The 21,356-nt window shown below is 45.1% G+C and overlaps 1 long non-coding RNA gene across 3 annotated transcripts; it reads left to right on the forward strand.

The window, feature by feature from the left end:
• Positions 1–11,142: 11,142 nt before the first annotated feature.
• LOC124106276 (uncharacterized) lies at positions 11,143–21,108 on the forward strand. 3 transcript variants are annotated; one of them, XR_009228572.1, is made up of 3 exons: positions 11,143–11,568; positions 11,867–12,000; positions 20,714–21,108. It is a non-coding gene; the product is annotated as an uncharacterized LOC124106276 (long non-coding RNA). The 3 variants fall into 3 exon arrangements; XR_006856044.2 differs by lacking the exon at positions 20,714–21,108 and adding an exon at positions 12,255–15,140 and having other exon boundaries at positions 11,149–11,568; XR_006856045.2 differs by lacking the exons at positions 11,143–11,568; positions 20,714–21,108 and adding exons at positions 11,577–11,698; positions 12,255–15,140.
• Positions 21,109–21,356: the final 248 nt, after the last annotated feature.

A 21,356-nucleotide genomic window follows, 5' to 3' on the forward strand; every position in this document is an offset into this window, starting at 1 on the left:
TACCCAAAACCGCACAGCTATTAAAAGTTGAAGTTGGAGGCAGTGGCGCTTACCTGTAATACCAGTGGCTTGGGAGGCTGAGGCAAGAGGATTGCGAGTTCAAATACAGCCTCAGCAAAAGTGAGGTGCTAAGCAACTCAGTGAGACTCTGTCTCTAAATAAAGTACAAAATAGGGCTAGGGATGTGGCTCAGTGGTCGAGTGCCCCTGAGTTCAATCTTCAGTTACTCCCCCCTCAAAAAAAAAAAAAAAAGTTGAGTTGCCATTGGTAACTATGTCATCCTAACTCCAGGGCTTCTGTGCTCAATCTAGCTCCCCACAATCCAAATCCTTCTAGGTACAGCTCAAATCCCATCTCTCTGACAGTTCTCCACCTCCACCCAACCGGAAGTTCCCTTTCATCGCTGTGAATCTGACTGGCTGAGCTCTGAAGAGCTTGGCGTCCTTGTGACCACTTGGCCACCATTTTTTCAATTGAGTTCCCTCAGTCAGCTTTTCTGAAGAAAAGCACTTTCCATGGGCCAGGCCCTGCCAAGTGACAAACCCATGGCCCCATTCCTTAAGGAGGAGGAACCAACTAGTCAGTGAGCTCATTCCAGGTAGGGACATGATGGAGAGCCCTCTGTGTCCTCCACAGCACTGGGAGCCCAGGAGTCCCTGAGCAACTATTTCTGGATTAATTGATGCCTTGGATAGGACACAGCAGAGGGAGAGTTGAGTTTCTCTCCCCAAATCAGCGGAACTGAGTCTTGTCCTTCACCCTATGACCTGCCTAGTTTTAAATTCATTCCTTTCTGCTCAGAAGCATTTGTCTTCTCACCAGGAGGCTGATCTAGCCAGGTAATTTATCTCCGGGCCTGTCTTCTTGGGAGAAGGACAGTGCTACGCAGCAGGTGCCTGATAACAAGCCCATTAAACCTCCATCTCTGCTCTCAGTATGAGCTCCCCTGCATGGCAGTGTTTATCTTCCCTTCCAAGCATCTGGGTGGATGGCTGGGGTCTAACTCTGGATGCAGAAAGCAGGAAAGAAACTGTACCTAGATCTCCAGCTCATCAGAACACCGGGAACTGTACACAGCAGCCCCCTCCCAACACACACACAAAGGAAAGGGTTGGCACAGAGGTTAATGCAAAACCAATCTCTGATTATACCACCATTCTTTCTTCAGCTTGCTCTTCTGTCTCTCTCTGTGTGTCTGTCTGTCTCTCTCTCTCTCTCTCTCTCTCTCTCTCTCTCACACACACACACACACACTTCCTTTGCTCTTCGGAGATGAAAATCCACAAGAGAATACACAGAAGCTGGGGGTGGGGGACTGGGAAAAGCAAAGGAAGCTATCTTGTATGTAGGAAGCTGGAATTAGCAGTCCCTAATCTCCAAGATGCAATTGGAGAGCATTGGCCAGAACTAACTCCTCTGCCACCTGTCACCAGGGCCTGAAAATTCTAATTTAGAGTTGTTTTCATGATGGCCCAAAGATCCCCCTTTGAGAAGCAAATATTAGGAAGCCAGGGCTGGCTTCATACCAGTTAGAATGCTCTGCTGTCACCATCCTGAAATTCTTAATAATTTTTTAATGAGGAACTGTGCATTTCATTTTCACTGGGCTATACAAATCATGTAGCCAGTTCTGCAGGCCACAGAGAGCCAGGTCCCTCACGAACAGGATGAGGACACAGCAGAATCTCAGCCATGGCTGAGTGGGTAAAGGGGACCTAGTGAGGGCTGACAGGGCCATCCTGGGTGCTAAGACTAGCAGCACTGGCCACACTCAGGCCCATAAACACAAGAGGCCATAGCCAGCAGCAGCTCAGGGAACCTGCTGAGGCCAGGCAGACTGTTTCTAGCTACTTCTTTGCCATCCCTTTCCAAGTCACCAAAGTCAAGGGACCACAGAGCTGTGAGCTTCTGATTCCTACTGAGTCCCAGGGAGAACATGAGAGGAGTCCTCTGTCCCCAACTCAGTGCGAACAGAAGTGGGCAGGGACTCATCCCCACACTTAGGTGCTTCTATCCACCAACTGCACCCTAGGTTCAGCCGCCGGCTACAAATCCTATGGTTGCCAAACCAGAGCAAGGGTGACTCTAAAGAACCTGCTTCTGTTTGCTGGGTGCCTCTAGCCACCAGAAACTGGAACTAGGGGCCCCCAGTCCACCAGAGGGGTCACATGAAAGCAGAGAATTCATCACCAACCTCATTCCCAGCAGATGCCCCTTTCCCTCCTCTGAAAAGTCAGCACTTACTAGAGGTGGCTTGAAGTGAAGCCTTTCTTAAGACAATGGCCATGACCTTCCCCTTCCACATCCCAGTGTCAAGCCCGGGGCCTAGCCCAAAGAAAGCTAGGAAGGAGGGAAGAGAGAGACTGAGAGAGGGGGAGGGAGGAAGGAAGAAAGAAGATGGGGTGGGAAAGGCATCATGACTATTCAGACCAGCCCTAGGAGACCCTCTTGTCTTCTAATATTCTCCAAAGCAGCCTGTCAGATTCCACCATCATTATTTTACTTCTTAAAGGTCTTTTGGACTTGAAAAGCCCTAATGGAGTTCAAATATCCCTGGGAATGGTAATTCTATGATCTTATAGATGGCGGGAGCTTAGAGCCTATGAAGGCAGGAGGGAGGCAGGACACGGGCATGGCAGTAATGACAAATGCTGTGTAGGGTGGCCCCTGGACGGGAAGGCACAGCAGCCAGAGTGGGGAGAACCCTGGGTGGTTGCTGAGGCTGTACCTTGGGGCTAGAGAGCTCATGGAAGCCACTCCAGCAAGCTCTTGCTTGCTGAGTTCAGCTGCTCCTGAGCTCCTTTCTGTGCCCTGCTCCCTGCTACCCTGAGCCCTGGTTCCTCCTTACTTCCCATGCCATCAAAGAGGGTGGCATCCCCTCATGGAAAAGGGGACATGCCATGTTCCACAGTGGGAGTAAGGATGATGAGGGGTCCTGCTGCAAAGTGTCGGGGCCCTGCCTCCCAGCACCCTGCCAGCACTGATGGCAGCTCCAATGGTACCCTCCCCTCTGAGCACCTGCTGAGGCTGTGCTGAAGCATCTCCTGCCACATCCTACTGCAGAAGTGAGGAGGAGTGGAGGAAGAGTGGCTGGAAGCAGGGGGCTCTCAGATGCTCGCCAGAAATCCAATCCCCATCTGCAGAAAGTGACCTCATTAAGAGGGCCTGCTGGAAAGAGGATTAGGCATCACGGTGAGTTCCCATCATGTGGTTGTTATTATCGGTAGTTTTCATCATAATTCAGAACACATAATTCAAAACTGGTGCCCTCTCGCCCGCTGCAGCTGCCCTGGGATCAGCTGATCAGCAACAGACTCCCCCACATCTACATTCCTATTTTGAATCCACAGGCAAGTGGATGTGTCAAACCCTCAGGCCTCTAGTCCTGTGTAAAGTAAGAAGGAGCCCTTGATCCCAGAAGGGAGAGACGGTGGGCTGATGACTACGGAATGGGTGTGAGAAAGGCAATGTGGGACAGAATGGGGGCAGCCAGAGCTTCTCCATTTTCCTTCAGTACCTACCTCTGCTCCTCTGCCTAGTCCCTAATAGCCTGAAAGTTTCCCCGTATTCTGCCCTGTAGCAAAAAAAAAAAAAAAAAAATCTTGCAAATTGTAGGGATCAAAGTAGTCTGTCTCAATTGCCCCATGATGCTTGGGAAGACTTGGTAGTGAGAATAAAGTGTCCCAGTTCCTCTTTACACCTGCTGCTGCTACCAAAGGGCTGACCTCCAGGGTGCTCCACAGCCCTCCCACCTCAAGCTGAAAGGAGGGCCACCTGCTTATCATTGCCCCCTGCAATGACCAGACGTTCCCCTCAGGGCTGGATGAGCCACAGGAAGCAGGCTCCTGGGAAGAAGCCTCCAGTTCACTCACTCATTCATGTGTCCACTCATTCACTTGGCTGAACATCTGTAGAGCACTTACTGCAGGTCAAGTGCCACGCTGTGACTGAGGACACTGGGGACTTAGGATACAGAGGTAAGAGGCACGTGCTCCTCACTGAGTTGGCAGATAAAGTGCAGACAGGTAGATACACTATAAGGGAGGTCTGGGGTCTATGTCCTTGCCCTCAAGGAGTGTCAGTCTCAGAAGCTGACAGAGTATGATAGGGATCAGCACAAAAGTGTCTGCAGAGACAGAAGTGGGCAGCAGCCAACCCTGGGAGCACCTCAGCCTGAACACAGGTGTCTGCCTGGAGAAATGGGATGGGGTGGGACAGCTGCCAAGACAGGAAAAGTGACATAGGCAAAGCCCTAGAAAAGAGACCTAGAAACTTCCAGAAGATCAAGAGACCTACGACAGTGATAATTCTGGGAGCTGGTCCTCAAACAGGACAGGGGAAATCACCAAAAGATTCTAGGTAGAGACCATGGCTGTCCTTAGTGAAGAGGCCTCATTGGAGGGCCCAGTCTTAGTCTATCAAGAGGGGACAGGCTTTCAAGGCAAGGCAGTGGAGATGCAGGATAAGGGCCCAGATGAGATGGGACTAAGGACACGGGTGGTGTGCAAGGACAGTGAGGCTCAGCTTCTAACTCCAACAGTAGGAAGGATGATTGAGCCACTAACAAAGATAGGAAACACAGAATAAGGAACAGGTTGGTAGGGAATAATAAAAAGTTCAATTTTGAGCCAGGCACTGTGGGTATGCATCTGTTATCCCAGCTACTCTGCAAGCTGAGGCAGGAGAATTACAAGTTCTAGGCCAGTCTGGGCAACTCAGTGGGACCCTGCCTCAAAATAAAAATTGAAAAAGACCTGGGGGTGTAGCCCAGTGGTAGAGTGCTTGCCCAGCATACATGGGGCCCTGGGTTCAATCTGCAGTACTATAAAAAATAAAATAAAAAGTCCAATTTTGAACTTGTTGAGTCTGTGGGACAAATAAGAGATGCTAGAAAGTTTTTAAATATTTCTGCCTGGACCTTGGATATGATAGATTTGGGAGACAATGGCAAACTGAAATCATAAATGAGGTCATTCAGTTGATAAATGACAATAGGATGAATCACAGAAAATCACCATTACACAACAGAAGGGGAAAGGAAGAGGAAGCTGAGGAGTTGAAAGAAGTGACCACAGAGGGAGGAGAAAAAAATCAGGGGAGAAAAAAAGTGAGTGCATAAGGATTTTTCTACCTGTAACAAAAAAAGTCAATTCAAAGTGGCCCAAATAATAAAAGTGATTTAAAAAAACTGGAAACACAGGATCAATTCTGGCTTCAGGTTTGATTTGATTCAGCAGCTCTACCAATGACATCAAAGACCCAATTTCTTTCTGTCCTTTGGCTCTGCCTTCGGCAGGATTAGCTTTTATTCTAAGGCCTGCTGCCAAAAACTCCCAGGTTTCCTATTTTCCCCTCCAAAATCAGGGGAAAGAGATCATCATACCCAGAGATCTCCCAGAGATACAAGGAAACTTCTTACCCAGAAACTACCAACAAACATTGGCTTGAATTTAGTCACATTCCACCCTGGAACCAATTTCTATGGCTCTTCTTAGTTTATGCCAAAGTCATTTCCCCAAACTTAGAGCATGAGATGAAGCTGATTTTCTACAAAGCACGTAGACTCAGTAGATTCCTCAAATAAAAAACAGGGAAGGGCCAGGGATGTAGCTCAGGGGTACAGCACTTGCCTAGCATGATTGAAGCCCTGGGTTTGATCCTCAGTATTGCAAAAACAAAAAGCATGGTACTTGACATATTACCAAAAGATAGAAAGAATGGATATTCAGGAGGCAATCCCAATGCAAATAACACAGATGAAAATTTTCTCTTTTTCTTTTTTGCAGTACTGGAGGTCAAACTCAGGAGACTCTACCACCAAGCTACAATCCCAGCCTTTATTTATTTATTTATTTATTTTTAAGATAGGTCTTACTAATTTGCCCAGGCTGGCCTTGCTTGAACTTGTGACCCTTCTGTCTCAACCTCCTGAGTTGCCAGTGTAACAGGTGTGTGCCATTATACCCAGCCAGAGAAGAGTTTTCAAGAAGGCAGAAGTAGTCAACAGCAACAAAAGCTACAGAGAAGTCAAAGGACACTTAAATTGAAGTGTACATTTTTATGTGAGGTGGGATGCAGGACCTAGAGGGATCCATCAGAAAATTATTTCTGGAAATTATAATCCCTAAAGGTGATTGAACCTTGGTTTAGATGGTTGTGTGTGTGTGTGTGTGTGTGTGTGTGTGTGTGTGTGTGTGAATACACGTGTGCTAGTACAGACACCCACACCAAGCACCCTGGGAAGGAGGGATATCACTGGCAGATATCTGGAGGCGGGGCCAAGAACACATTCTGACAGGAAAAGCTGGAATTCAGTATGTGAAGCAGACGTAGCAAGAGACAGGAACTGTGAGGTCTTCAGATGGGCCACCCTGAACCTCTTGGTCATCACCACCAAGGCTAAGGAAAATGTTGGAGGGCAAGCAGAGGCTGGCTCAGCCACAGCGAAGTTAAAAAATCACTCTGGCTTCATTGTGGGGCTGTAAAGGCACAAGAAGAACAATGGGAAGACTATGGCTGGCATCCCAGTGGCTTCAGCATAGATGGTAGTGGCCAGGGATGCTAAGAAGAAGTTGAAGTGAAAACTAAAAAAGGACAAGACAGCAAAGGTGGGAGTGGGTGATGTAGAGGGTGAGGAGCGAAGGCACTCTGGATGTAAGGGCAGGCCTAGACAACGTCAGCAGCTACCAAGGATGAGAGCCTTCCAGAACTTTCCTCCCCTCCCCATCCTGTTCATCCACATCAGAGATGCCAGGGATACTGCATGTCCTGCCCCAGTCAGGAGCATTAACCATTAGTTATAGGAGGAAATTGCATGTACACAAGTGGGAAACACCAGGCGGGAGTTGGGGGGCCCTGGCTGCGCAGGTGAAGAGGCAGGAGCTCAAAGAGGAAAGAACTGAAGGGGAGGGATGCGCCCAGTGAAATGGAGATTTGCTTTTCATAAAAATGCAAGTGAAGGAGAATGTTGCCCCGGAGGAGTAGCTGGAGCAGAAGAACAGGATCCTAAGGATCCTAAGTCTTCATTCTGGAGGCAGGTCCCTCAGTGGATGGTAATTTTTCTTCTTGAAGGCGAAGTGTTTGCAGTCCCTGCTCCAAGAACTTGAGCCCCACGTCCCATTTCTCCCAGACTTTGGCTTGCGTTGAATGGGAGATGCTGCAATCCTTTCTGCGGGAGACCAGACCAAGTTGCACTCTTGGCTACGCTCCTTGGCCCTGGCTCCGGGCTTGGGGAGAAGAGGAGAGGACTGCAGGATTGATGGAGTAGTGGACACACAGGGGACAAGGCAGGAGGAATAAACAGCTCTTCCCAAAGGACCCTGGAAGAAAGGATGGGAAGGGGAGTGCTGGCTAAACAGCTAATCCCCTGCCTCTGCTTTCTCACTCAGTGTCCTCAGGCCTGAGGTTTGGGCTCTAGTCTGACTCCACGGGAGGGGCAGGGAGGGGAGGTGCTAATGAAGCCCCATAATTCCAAGCTCTGCTGAGATTAAACGCTGGCCACCAATTTGGATGACACAAGCCCCTTGCTGACTGCAGCTACGCCTGCCTCAGCCCACACAAGCAGAACTACTCCCACTTGTTTCTCCAGATTGTTCACATTCAGCTCTAATGTCCAAGGAACAAGACCCAGGGAGCTGGTGTGGACGGATTAGCTGGCCAGCCCCAGTGCTCAGCATTGCCTTCTCCCTGCCATGAGTAGCAATAGAGTCTACAAAGAATCAAGCTAGATGTCCTCCTCCGTCCCTATTTTCAAAAGATGCTTAAAGAAATCTCTTCTTCAATCTTTAAACCTCTCCACCCAATCACCAGGAAGGCCACAAGGTCAAAAGCTGCCTTTTTGTCATACCCCACCACTGCCTGAGCAGTGCTGAGCACCAAGAATAACTTCCTGCTGGGGGTGAGGGTAGGTAAAAAAAGATTTAATTATAGTTTCTGTTTCTGACCTGTTTCCCTACCCCCAGGAGCCTCCATGTTGCCCTGCAGGGCTGCGGTGTCAATAAGAGGAGACTGGCCAGGTGCCACCCAGAGACAGCCTTAGGGCTGGAGGCTGGTCTCCACAGCCAAACTCACTCATCTTCACAGAAATCCCTGAGCAAGCTCTGTAGTACCAGAAAATTCGGTCTAAAGCTATCTTCTCAAGACAGGATGGAAGAAACTTCTAGGTATTTGGAAGAGAGGGTAATTTCCCTCTCCCAGATGTTTCTAAGCCAGGAACTCCAATTTCCAATCTCACGCTTTATTCCCACCACCCCTCCACCACATATTTGCTGCTCTGTGTCTGGCCAGGATTGTGTCACATTCACTGCTTCTTCACCCCCAACTCTCAACAGCATATGGTGTGTCCTTCACTGTGGACAGACCTAGGCACACAACTTCTAGGTCTGTGGACAGACCTAGGCACACAACTTCTGGGGGTTCCCCACCATTCTGACCCACCACTCTCACCTCCAACTTCCAAATATAAATGGTAAAACCCCAGTACTTGCCAAATAAATATTTTGTAGGTCTGTCTCTGCATACCACTAGCCCTTAGCTGTCCTCTTTAAAATGCTGATAAACAGGCAAGGAGAACCTTTCTTCATACAAAACACCTTAAACTCCTCAGAGACCCCTTAAATTGGTTATCAGATGTTTCTGAACAACTGTGGAGCTATGGAAAAACTATCTTTCTGATTTGGGACCTCATCCACCAGGGATTCCGTTAACTGCTTTTGTAGTCCAAGAATTTGAGTTAGGAATCCCTCCAAGAGGTAGAAGGGGTGATTAAAATGGAGACAAGAATAAAAGCTTTTAGACATGGTTCATCTATGCCAAGAACAGCTTCAAGAGGCTTACAAGTGCTCACAGGACCATCAAAGGATGCCAAAGTCGATACCTGTATTTGTTGATTCGTTGAAATACTCCATTTCAGGGTTCTTGCCATTGAAAACATCTCCTCTGTCTGGAATCTCCTCTACACCAAATGCACAATTGCTTCATTCATCTCTTCAGAGAAATCTGTCACCAAATCCATAAGCTGCCTCTGCCGGCAGGCAGGGCAGAGTAACAACAAGCCCGGCCTTCGCCCTCTGGGATGAGTCAAGGACGGGGTTCCTGTGTTAATGAAGCCCCAGATATCTCTCCTACCCTTCAGACAGTCTCTCCTCTCTCCTGCAACCTTGTCCCCTGTCCCCTTCCCCCTCAAAAAGAATCAAAGCGGGCTGGGGATGTGGCTCAAGCGGTAGCGCGCTCGCTTGGCATGCGTGCGGCCCGGGTTCGATCCTCAGCACCACATACAAACAAAGATGTTGTGTCCACCGATAACTAAAAAATAAAAAATATTTAAAAAAAAAAAAAAAGAATCAAAGCGAGGGAAGACAGATGGAGGCAAGATTTCCCACCTCAACCAATGTGGGGAGATTCACATAAGCATACCACATGCTCCCATACCCAAAAGGAGGAAATCTAATCTTATGGCATGACTTCTACATGCATTTGATCTTTATAACCACCCAGTGAGGTAGGTTGTTCACGGAAGAAAAAACTGAACAGGGTCACAGTGATAAGAGCAAGACTTGAGTTCACCAGCTGATGGCAAGATGTGAGCAAACCACCAAGATTCTGGATTTGGGGTCACCTGTTTCTGTACTGGAAGCAGCAACAGTATCTCCCTTACCCACCTCTGGAGATGTGGGGATGAAGGTCAAGTGTAAATCTAAGTGGTAAGCGCAGTCTAATGTACAGATGTGAATGGGCTGTGAGCTCTGGAGGACAGGCTATCTTTTACTTGGTTGTTATATGCTAGGCACCCAAACCCTTTATTGATGCTGGAGTGGAATAAAGTGGTGCCCACACCACGTCCTGTATAAACCAGCAAGACCTTTCAGATGGCCCAGGGGGAAGGGTCAGGAGAAGTGGTGGAGAAGTAAGGTATCCTGTGGCAGCCCCCACAGCCACAGATCTGGGAGTAAGAAAAAGATAAGGGGACCCCCAAGCCTACTCAACCAGATCAGCCAAACCCATTGCCATCTGCTCAGAAGAGCCTTGGAACTCTCTCTCAAGAAGTAAGACTTGAACCTACACCCAAAGCACAGCACACTTTAAAGGGACAGTGGAACCCAAGCCTTGTAGTGGGGGTGAGGCAGAGGAGTGGATGCCTGCCTGGTGCCAGCCTCAAAGAAACCCCTCGGCTCCTGACGGAAATGGCAGAGGAGACTTGACAGCTGGGATGGCTAAGAGTTAAAAGCAGACAGTGCTCTGGGCAGGCTTCAGTCAGGGACAGAGTCAGAGGTATAGCAGAGAATCCCAGAGGATCAGATCCTTCTCATAGCAAGGACAGCTCCTCTGTCTTCTGTCCTGACAAACACTGCCACCCCTTCCTCAGGGAAGCCTCCCCTGAGGCTTTGAATCCCCAGGCAACTTACTTACCTATTCTCTGACACTAACTGCATTCAACCTTTCCTAGAAGAATCTTTGCATTCCTATTTCCAAGTCCCTCTCAGAAGCTACCACAGTGTCCAGTGCCTGGTGTATGCCTGACAGGTAGACACACGTTGAAGAAACAAAGGCAGGTGAAGCAAGAAAAGGTACAAGGGGACCAAGGGAGATCAGAAAGGCCCTGCTGCTCACCAGGACTTGTGAGCCAATCCCCCTTGCCCTGCACATTCCCCACCAACCCTGTGCCCCAACATGGCCCTTGGGGGTACCATACACATCTGGGGGGCAGGCAGTGGGCAGCGTTTCAAACAGGAAGGAGGCCTCTTCCTAAGCCATTTACATGCCTGAGCTGGCCGGCCATCCCCACCCAGGCAGGAAGCAATCCTGCCAGATCCCATCTGCAGAACCACAATCGAGCCTCACTCTCTCGAGTGATTTGTGTGTCAAAAACACGCCAAGGCTGTAAATCAGGTGGTAGGAAGCTCTGTCTCCTGTTTTCCTGCTCAACCAGACGGAGACAGAATGTACTGCCACCGGCTCTCAAATCTGGAAAACCAAGTCTGATTTAAGATGAGATTTTTAACAGGCATTAACATGGGGCAGTTCTGGGGAGCAGGGCTCCTGGCTACCCCTCCCTGGCTCTTAAGTAGAGAGAAACAGTTACCTCCTCCCCAGCTGGGGGCTTAGTGGGTGGGGGACCTGAAAGCCAGGTGCCTAACAAGCCCTGGTGTTCAATAGCAGCTGCTTAGAGCTGCTACCCAGGAGGCTCCGGAGGGGAATTTTCCACTGCCCAGTTTGATTTAGCTCAGGATTTAGCTCACGCCTGCGCTGCTGCCTTGACTGTAAACAGTGCAGCCAGCAGGAAGGTGGGGGAGCCCTCCAAGGGGGCTGCAGCCAGGCTGGAGCAGGGGCGAAGGTGTGGGCAGGGTGGGCTTGAGGTGCAGGTTTTGACGGCGCCCTGGGTCTACCTCAGCAGCCTGCACCTGGAAGGCTGAGGTGATTTGGAGGTGCTGGGGGTGGACAGGACACTTTTTGCATAGGGAGAAGAGTCCCAAGGCCCTGGTTGGAGGAGGTAGGGGACAGAAGCCAAGGAGTCGCCTCCCTCCCCCTGTTGCTCTCTTTCTCAGGACGTCTAAGAGGTGCCCCGCGTGGGTGAGTGCTCCCTCCCTCCCCGGCGCTGCACCTCCCCCTCCCCGGAACTGCCACCCCCTCAGCCTTGAGCTGTTGATGCCCTCTGGGTTCTGTTTTCATTCCAGGCTGTGGATCCGGTCGTGGGAAGCAGGTAGGAAGCCATGATTCTGGGGGTTAAACGAAAAAAATATATTTAGTGCTCACAGAAAACCAAATATTGGGTTAGGAGCCAGGAATGGAGAGGGAAAAAACCCAAAGCAAACAGCAGACGAAAGAAATTCCTACCAAACAAGGTCCCTATTCATTCTTCCAATCCCAGGTGCAGGAGCCTGCAGGGAAAGACTGGCTGAATGCAAGACTTTGATGAGACCCCAAGCTCAGATCTTACAAGGTCCATGGGACCAAGGGGCTCTCAGCACCCTCCCCAAAACGTTGTCAATATCTGGATTGATGGTAAGCACCCTAGAGTTCACTAAGGTGGCTCTGAAGCCCTTTGGGAGCCAGGGATGGGGGTGGGGAGGGAGGACAAAAGAAAGTATTCCTGGCTTGACCTTGAATAAGTGCCTTGACCTCCCTGGGCCTCTTCTATGGAATGTAGGGGTTGGATCATGGTTTCACAGGTCACAACATCTTATTATTCCGTTCCTGCCCCAAATTAGCAATAATGTGAGCAAGATCATTACAATAGTGATCATCTGTTTCCCAAGGAGTATAGGGTGAAGCTGAAAGAGATACAGTGTGAAGATGAAAGAGATTCGGCTTTCTGTGTGTTGACTCTCCCTGGAGTAAACTTCTACGGTCTAAGTTGACTCCTCTGGAGACCCCAGACTCCAGTGAGGTGATTCTGGAACCTGCTTAGATTGCTACTTAGACATCAGCCTGACCAGAGGATTGCAACACTCAGCCCGACCAGTGAGCAACATGATGAGGGTTCCATGATCAGGAGAGGCTTAGGGGTAGGTAGAAAAAAAGAAGAATCAGAAGAAGGGTCTTCATAGACCTCCTGGACACCTCCTGTGGAATCACAGATAAGGCAAAATGTGTCCTCCTGACCCCAGGTTTCCAAGATGCATTTGTATCAAATCACTGAAGTATCTACAGAAGGCCAGGGTCCCAGGTTTCAAAGGACCTTAAGAAGCAGAAGTTGGTGGGGACTGAATTCTAACCAATCAAAAGAAAGGAAAGGCTGGAATTCCTCTCCCTTGCACCTGCCCTTCTCTGGGAAGCACTTGACTCACTGCTTCTTCCCCTAGTTTTCTCAAAAGGGCCCAAATGGAATCTGGGCATCCCCTGTACCTTGTGGACAGGAAAGGTCAACCTGAAGACCATCATTTCCTTTATGTTGATGAATGCCCACTCCAAAGAGCCCCAGCCTAAACATGACCATGTCTGCTAGTTAATTCCCTACCCAACCAGGGACTCAACACAAATGTATTTGTCAATTGAGTCAGAAGACCAGAACCTTGGGAGAGGACATGCAGAGATAGCCACAAATAAAACAAATTCCCACTGGGCCCGGTGGCACACACCTGTAATCCCAGTGGGTTTGGGAGGCTGAGGCAGGAGGATCGCAAGTTCAAAGCCAGCCTCAGCAAAAGCAAGGTGCTAAGCAACCTAGTCAGACCCTGTCTCTAAATAAAATACAAAACAGGGCTGAGGAATGTGGTTGAGTGCCCTTGAGTTCAATCCCCGGGACCCCAAAACAATTTTTTAAAACTTTTTTAAATAAATAAAATATATTCCCACAAACCTGCTCCTTTCCTAGCACTCCTTTAAGCTCTATAAGTTATACCACTTTCCACCAATTTTCCAGAAACTAAAAAATCATCTTTGACATCCATCCAATCAGACACCTCCTATTTATCACCCAAACTCATTCTTGCAATCTTACCACCCCACTGTGACTGCCCTCATGGGCCCTTGGTATGCCTCACCCAGATTACAGAAACTCCCTCCCAGCAAGTAACTCTGAGCAGTCTTCTTCATTCCAGTCTCTCTGGATTAGCTGGGGAAACACACACACACACACACACACACACATATATGTGTATATCTGTGTGTGTGTGTCTTAAGTCACCTCAGTTACCTGCATTTTTTGTTGTCTGCTATTTCAAGACAAAATTTTGAATTCACTAGGAAACATACAAATGCTTTTTTCACCCACTGAACACAGCCTATCTGCTACCATTTCCCTGGTCTCCAGTCATAGCTACTGACATCCCATAAACAGATCCTGCTGGACTTCTAATCAAGATGGAGTGGTGAGTTCTCTGTTCTAACCAGTGATGAATAAAACATTCTAATATATAACCCAACACACAGAGTTGGGCTCAGAAACAAGGTGAACTTTCTGTGAGCCAGAAGCAGAACAGAGCCCAAAATCACTGCGTGGGAAACGTGACGGAGGTGCTGCTGGGCTCTGGGTCCCAAAGGATTGTTAAAAAAGGCAGGAGCACAGTTACCTTTGAAAGGACCGGAAGGAACACTAGGGGCCTTCTAGAGGTCAGTAGTATGCTTTTCTTGCTCTGGGTTTGATGTAGGATAGAAGGAATTTATAAATAGATAGAAAAGAGACATAAAGGAAGGACAAGGAAATAAGATTTTAGTTTAGAAGTTTCACATACTTTTCCAGGCATGTCACTCACTAAGGCAGTCTTCCTTCCAGGCCTGTTACTCCCAAATTCCTGGAAAACCTGTAAGTCTACCTGTGCACTGTTAATTAGCCCTTCCCCCAAAAAAATACACCAACAAAGAGATAAGCTATCTTGAGGAACCTATAATTTAGGGGACTTTGCAGCAGTCCCTATTGATCAGATAATGAAGACCATCGCAGCCTGAGGATCCTGAGAATGAACAGACCACCAGGACCCACCTTGAGATCACCAGACTGATATCATTTCTACTTACCTTTCCATACCTACTCTTCAACAAGTTTCCTTTCAAAGAAATCCCAGGAACCCTTAAAATATGTTTCTCACTCTCCCTTCAATGTGTATTCCTTGTTTTACCCCAACGGCATCCCTCTCTTGAGATTGCCCTCATTCTCCCTTGAATATGTACCTGCTTTCCTAAATCAACCTCTGTCTATGCCTCCAACTGGTGGGTGCTGAAATTATTTCTCATCACATACGTCAAGAACCTCACTGTTGCTGGATGCAGTGGCACATGCCTGTAATCCCAGTGGCTCGGGAGGCTGAGAAAGGAAGATCTCAAGTTCAAAGCCAGCGTCAGCAAAAGCAAGGGGCTAAGCAACACAGTGAGACCCTGTCTCTAAATAAAACACAAAATAGAGCTGGGGATGTGGCTCAGTGGTCAAGTGCCCCTGAGTTCAATCCCCAGTACCAAAAAATAAAAGAAGAACCTCACTGTTCCTGAGTAGAGCTCCCTCTTCTATCCAGGAACTCCTTGATCTTCTTTGGAGACTTATTTTCTGTGTCAGGTTGGTAGATGCCCACTCCAAAGAGCCCCAGCTCCTTTTCATTCCACCAGAGCATTTACTTTGCGAAAATTTACTGGGGGCTGGAATTCTCAGCACCACATATAAATAAATAAATAAAATGAAACAACTAAAAATATATATATTAAAAAACTCATCTAGGTATTCATTTATGGCCTGTGTACTTTTCTGCATGTTCATTGTACTTCAATAGAAAGATTTATTATTTAAAAAAAAAATTCTCTGGGAGACAGGAGACCAGAGGAAGATCCTGCTTCAGGATGATGCAGACCAGCATAGGGCAAGGTAAGAGGGGCAGAGGGCACCCAGCCTCACAATGAGAAGCAAGCCAAGCCACACACTGTCTCCACATCTGGATTGGCATTATTCTGGCAAGGAGAAAGAGCCGTGAAATGACACATAAGACTTTGTTCTGGAATAGGGTGGGAGTGGAAGATGGAGTGGAACCAACCACAAAGCTCTCAACTGCACACTGAGGAAGACGAAGGGAAAAATAAAAGACAAAAATAAAACAAATCAGAGGGAGGAGACTGCCTTTCAAAATGGATCTGCAAAGCGAAGTTCCAAAATACATTTCAACAATGAAGAAATTTAAGCCTTCTTCATTAGAAAGATGGTAAAATCAGTAAACCACATGGACACAAAGGTGTTCGAGTGCATTTGCATCTACGTTACTCAAAGACATTGAACATACAATATCTATTGAAAGCAAGAAAAAAATATTAGATGAAAAACAATAGAAATGCAGATGGGAAAAGAAGGACCAGTGAGAAGTCTTAAGAATTTTTTAAGCATTGATATTCAGGGTAAACTCTAGGCCAAGTATAGTCAAAGCAAAAAAAAAAAAAAAAAGCGAATTGGAAGATAGTAAGGAAAATTTCATGAAAAATATTGTACAAAGAAGCCAGAAGGGGAAACGTGAAAGCTAAGTTATCAAATGGATTAAGAGACTCTAGCCTTAAAAAAAAACAGAGAGAATGAAGACAATGTCCATGTGTTTTGTTTTTGATAATTTTCCGTTTGTTTCTATCAGTATTCTTACTATGGCCTTCTAAATTCTTCTTTGTAGGGAGATTTAGAAGGCAGACTGGAGACCAGAGTCCTCACCTTCCTCCAGAGGAGGCAGCAGGTGTCTTGGTCGTACAGTTTATAGAGTCCAGCTAGATTCCATTTGCTAATAGTCATCAACCCCAAGCCTGCAAAGCAAGTGTGGTATCAGCAGAGATTTCCTATAGCTCCCTGACATCTGGAGGGTGACAGCAACTTCCTGGTTCTCTGGGCCACAGCTACAGTAGTGAATATGAAGGCTATGCCTCCTAGGACTGGGGATAGAGCTCAGTTGGTAGAGTGCCTGCTCACATGCACAAGACCCTGAGTTCAATCTCCAGCACCACAAAAAAGAAAGAAAATTAGTTAGTTATACCTCCTGGTTTTCCTTTCAGTGTTTTTATTAGCATCTGCTCTAGTTTGAATGTGTCACCCCAAAATTCATGTATTGGGAACTTAATTTCCAAAGTCATATGTTAATGGCATTTGAGAGGTTATTAGGATTAGATGAGGTCATTGAGGGATCTCCATGTTGGCATTAGTGCCTTTATAAGAACAGGAAGAGAGACCTCGGCTGGCACACTGATTCCATCTCACCCTGTGAAGCCCTATACCATGATGCAGTAAGGTCTACATCAGGTGCTAGCAGCATGCTCTGAAACTTTCCAACTTCCAGACTGAGAACTAAAAACCCTTTATTCTTTATAAACTACCCTGCCTCAGGTATTTTGTTATAGCAATATCAAATATAAGAACAGTACCTAATTTCCTATTTTTAATCCTTTCTATTTGAAATACCTAGGGTGGTTTTTTTATTTTATTTGTGTGTGTGTGTGTTTGTGTGTGTTCTTGACTTATAAAAGTATAATGGCTGTATTTGAAAATACAATACTTTACAAAGTAAACCTAAAAAAATAAAGAGTTGTAAAATAGAAGACAGACAATCAGAAAATTAGAGAACAATTAAATCTGGGAGGCCCAACATTAAATAATAGGAGTTCTAGAAATAGAACTCAGGAGAAACTGAGAAAAGGAACTCACCGAAGAAATAATTCAAGAACTTGCTCCCAGAATCAAAGGTCTCAAGTTTGCAAATTGAAAGAGCTACCTTTTACATAGCACAAAGGATGAAAATAAATCCATGCTACTATAGTATGGATCTTGAATGTGCCCCAAAGTCTCATGTGTTAAAGGCTTGGTTGCCAGACTATACCACTACTTAGAGGTGGTGGGACCTTAAGGAGGTGGGGCCAAATGGAAGAAAGTTAGATCACTGGAGGCATGCCCCTTCAAGGGCATGTTGAGACCCTAAACCTGTACTGTCACTCTCACTCCCTGGCCATCATGAGCTAAACGGTCCTCCTCCACCATGCACTCTTGCCAAGATGTACAGTGTCACTACAGGCCTAAAGCAACAGGGCCAAGCAACCATGGACCTCTAACACTGCAAGCCAAAATAAACCGTTTCTCCTTTTAAGTTGATCATCTCAGGAATCTTGTCATAGTGACAGAGAGTTGACTAATACACATGCTCAGGCACATCATAATGAAATACTAGAACATTAGGGATTTAAAAAAAATCCTACAAGTTTCCAGAGGGGGGGAAACATACTCATTATCAAGAATCAGAACACACTTAGATTTCTCATAAAGCAAAAATGGAATCTAGAAAATAGTGAAGTAGTGCCCCCAACATACTAAAGAAAAAATATTTCTAATATGAAATTCCACACTCAGCCAAAGTAGCAATCACATGTAAGACTAGAGAAAAAAAAAAAAAACATTTTTACATATATGAAGAATTTCTAAATGTATCTTCCAAATACTCTCGGGAAGCTACTAGAGGATGCATTATATCAAAAATAAGGAAGCAAACCAAGAGGAAGCCATGAAATACATAAAACCAAACCCAAAAAGAGATGAGAGAGATGCCGTGATAATAGCTGTGTGAAAATATAAACGGCAACCAATTCAGGTTCGAGCAGATCAGAATATTCCAGGAAAGATTTCTGAAGGAAGATGAAATAAATAGACTACTTAATTTTGGGATCTACTGAGAATATTTATATAACTTGGACTGAATCAGTAATAAATACATAGAAAACTAAGCAAATGAAAAAGGAAGGCAATCATGAACTCCAGGGAAAATAAAAGTAAAAAAAAAAAAAACTGTTAGTATATAACATAGCTTAGTTGTGACTAGTGTTTTAGTAGTTGTACTAATATACATATTTAATATATGCTAATCAAAATATGGTATTGGCTCAGCCATAAAAACGAATGACTTTATGAGTTTTGCCAGTAACTGGATGGATCTGAAGACTATCATGCTAAGCGAAATAAGCCAATCCCACAAAAACCAAAGACAGATGCTTTCTCTGATATGTGGTTGCTAACATATAGTAAGTGCGGGGTGGGGGAATAGAAATTCAGTGGATTAGACAAAGTGGAGTAAAGAGAAGGGAGCAGGGATGGGAATAGAAAAGACAATAGAATGAATCAGACATAACTTTCCTGTGTTCATAAGTAAATATACCATCAGTGAAACTCCACATCATGTGCAACCAAAAGGATGGGATCCTAATTAGAATAAGTTATACTGTATGTATGCCTAAAATGTCAAAATACACTTTACTGTCACATAAATCTAAAAAGAACACAAAAATTAATAACACCTTTAAATTTGTGTATGAAAAAAAATAAATGGTAGTGGGAGGATTGAGGTACAAAAGAATGCCCAGGTTGTAGAGAAGGAATGGAAAGAATTAAAGTCTTGTCATCCATAGAAGTCTGTAAGAAATAGCTATAGCAGAAAAATAAAGAAGCAGGAATATAAGCACATTATTTAGAGATATAGAGGTGAACACCAAAAGAATCAATTAAGACGAGAATATTATGCTAAGCAAAATAAGTCAATTCCAAAGTACCAACGGCTGAATGTTTTCTCTGATATGCAGATGCTAATTCACAATAAGGGGTGGGGGGAGAATAGTGATATTTTGGACCAAACAGAGGGGAGTGAAGGGAGGAGGGGGTATGGGGGGTAGGAATGATAGTAGAATGAATTGGACATTATTACCCAATGTGCATATAGGATTACACAACCTGTACAACCATTTATTATATTATGTGTCAACATGCATTCTACTGTCACATATAACTAATTAGAACAAATAAAAATATAAAAGAATCAGTTAAGAATTAAAAAATAGGGCTGGGGTAGTAGCTCAATGGTAGAGCACTTGCCTAGCATATGAGAGGCACTAGAATTGTCTCAGCACCACATATAAATAAAATAAAGTTCTATCAACAACTTAAAAAGAGTTGAAAAGTGTTGCTTATGAAGAAAGGGAAACAAGAGGCAGGGAGTATGGCCCAGATATTTTAAAAATAAGTCTAAATTTTAATCATTTAATATGTGTGTGTGTGTGTATGTGTATATATATGATTTCAAATAGAAATAAATCAAAAGTTAATGACCCCATATTTTATACAACCAAAACGCACAAATAAAAGAAAATTTAAGTTAATGAAACAACAACAACAACAAAATAGAAAGAATAAATGAAAAATGTTGGTCTTTAGGGGGAAAGTGAATAAACCAGGCAAATCTCTAGCAAACCTGACCAAGGGTAGTACACACTAACAATATTAGGAATTAAAATAATACAGTCTCTACTTATCACAGATTCTAAAACACTGTGAACAACTTTATAGATTTGAAAGATTCAAATAAAATGGATAATTTTCCACCAAAAATGGTCTACTCCAATAGCTATTGAAATTTTTGAATTGGTAATCAAAATTCTCTCACCCTGAAAGATATCTGTCCCAGATGGTTTTAGAAACTTGTTTTCTTAAACTTTTAAAGTACAAATAAACACTCTCTTAAACAAATGTTTTCAGTTCCTGTGGGAGTTGTCCTTCCAAATCCTTCTGGTAAGATTTCTCTGTAAGGAGCAGGAAGCCCAACTACAGCCTACATTTTCCAGTCTCCTTTGCAACAAGGTGTGTCTGTACAGCTAGATTGTGGAGGGTGGGGTAGCCAGGGATCAAACCCAGGGCCCTGAGCATGCTGGGCAATGCCCTACCACTGAACCCCAACCCTCCTTTGACTACGTTCTTGCCTTTATTTAGGAACAAAAGTGGAGAGATTCTTCTCCATTTCTTTCTGGATTCCTTCCCCAGGGCTGCTATAACCAAGTACCACAAGCTGGGGGCTTAAACAACAGAAATTTATTCTCATGGTTCTGTAAGTCAGAAGTCCAAGATGGATGTGTCAGTAGAGATGGTTCCTGCTGCAGGTGATGGGGCTACATCTGTTCCATCCCTCTCAGCTCCAGATGGTTTGCTGTAGTCTTTGCCATTGGCGTTCCTTGATGGGTCTCTGTTCTTGTGTCTGTGTGGCATTCTCCCAAAGTGTGCCTGTGTCCAAATTTCCCCTTTTAATAAAGACACCAGTCACATTGGAATAGAGGCCTATGTACTCAGTATCACTTCATCTAACTAATTCTATCTGCAACAACCCTATTTTCAGATAAGGTCACATTCTGAGGTACAGGGAGTCAGGGTTTCAACATCTGACTTAGAGGGAGGGAGACATAAAACATGTTTAAAAGTAAATTACTCATCCTCCACTTTCTCTATTTTCCCCTCCCACAGGCTACACCAGCACTGAGCTGAACCAGCTTTGACCATGTAGGTGGACATAAAGATTTAGGAGATGGCACAGAAACAAAATGGGAAGACCCTGGGGTTCCAGATCAGTATGCCAGCAGGGCTGTCCCACCAGCCTGGACCATTCCTTTCCAGACTATGAGGAAGAAGCATACATGCACCTTATTTGATCAACTGTGATTGGGTTTTTTTTGTTGTTGTTGTTAGGAGCCTAGATTTTCCTCTAACAAATACAGCTTCCCAACTCACTTCATAAAGATCTTCATTTTAATACCAAAACCCAGTTAGTAGAGAATTTTTAAAAACTTGTATCATTCATAATCATAGATGTAGAACCTCTAAATGAAATGAAATATTACCAAATTAAAATCAAGGATATATATAAACCCAACTAATCAAGAGGTTATATATATATATATATATATATATATATATATATATATATATATATATATTATGAGATATATACAACATATGAAATATATGATATATATATATCATGACCAGTTATGTTTATCTCAGGAACTCAAAAATGACATTGTTCAATATAAGAAAACCCACTAAAGTTCACTGTTCTAACAGATTAACGTGTTAAGAAAAAGTATTTTCTAAAAATCAATACTCATAC

The sequence above is a fragment of the Marmota monax genome, unplaced genomic scaffold, assembly GCF_021218885.2.
Source record: "Marmota monax isolate L192 unplaced genomic scaffold, Marmota_monax_Labrador192_F-V1.1 WCK01_AAM20220418_F8-fsc00224, whole genome shotgun sequence".
Taxonomy (NCBI): Eukaryota; Metazoa; Chordata; class Mammalia; order Rodentia; family Sciuridae; genus Marmota; species Marmota monax.